Genomic DNA, 979 nt, shown 5'->3' on the forward strand with positions numbered 1-979 from the left:
AAGAGGGCAGTGCGGCGGCTGCCTGCCCGCCCGCCATCTTTACTTCGGGTTCACAAGCGCCACAGCCAATCATAGGGTGGCTGCTCCAGCTGCGGCTTCATGCTTCTCAGCCGGCGGCACGAGCGCAGGGACCGGCCCTGGGGCGAGATTGCAACGCAGTGTTCGAACCCTCTGCTCAGCAGCCCGCCTCCCTGACTGACACTGACTCGGCCCGGGCCAGCACCGAGACCTCGAGGCTAGCGGGAGGGGGGAGAGGGTGGGGGGAGTGCCAGCGGCTCCTGCGAGAGGCAGGCCGACCAGCCAATCACCAGCAGATGCCCGCCCTCCCAGCCAGGGGGCTGGAATGGGGGCGTGGCCGTGAGCGGTGCCGCGAGCCAATGGCAAGATAAGTGGGTGGGGAGACGAGGGACAGCGTCCTCCTCTGCACTCCAAGTTTCCAACTGAAAGGCGCGTGACTCTTGTGTATGTGCGAGGGGAGGAGGTGTGGCCAGCCCGGGCCCAAGAGCCAGTCACAGATGAGAGCCGTACGAAAAGGGGCGGAGTCCCCCGTCCCGGCGGTCAATGCACAGGGGCCTTCTGCGAGTCTGACGTCCCGGAGGGGCCTCGGTAGTACCCCTGTCCCTAGGTTGGCTCGCTAGACTAATGACCTGTGGCCCGAGGCGACCGGTTCTCGCCGGGCCACGCTGCCGGCTCCCGCGTGCTCAGTGCCCGCTCAGAGAAGGCTGCGCCTTCCTGACTCAAGATGCACATTAGCCTAAAATGAAGCTGAGCCACCGGCTGCGCCCCGCTTCTTTACTCCTGTGCGCCTCTCCGCTCGGGATGAGCAGTGGCCGGTGGGCCCCAACACCACACCTACGCGCTCCGCTGGAGCCGCTCACTTATCCGTAAGGGACAGACGCCCTCTGCAGCTCACGGTCAGGTAGCGCCCCCTGCCGGTAGCACAGGCTCCCTGCAATGCTTTCCAGGTACGCTGCAAACC

The sequence above is a fragment of the Bison bison genome, unplaced genomic scaffold (assembly GCF_000754665.1).
Source record: "Bison bison bison isolate TAMUID 2011002044 unplaced genomic scaffold, Bison_UMD1.0 scf7180017864456, whole genome shotgun sequence".
NCBI lineage: Eukaryota > Metazoa > Chordata > Mammalia > Artiodactyla > Bovidae > Bison > Bison bison.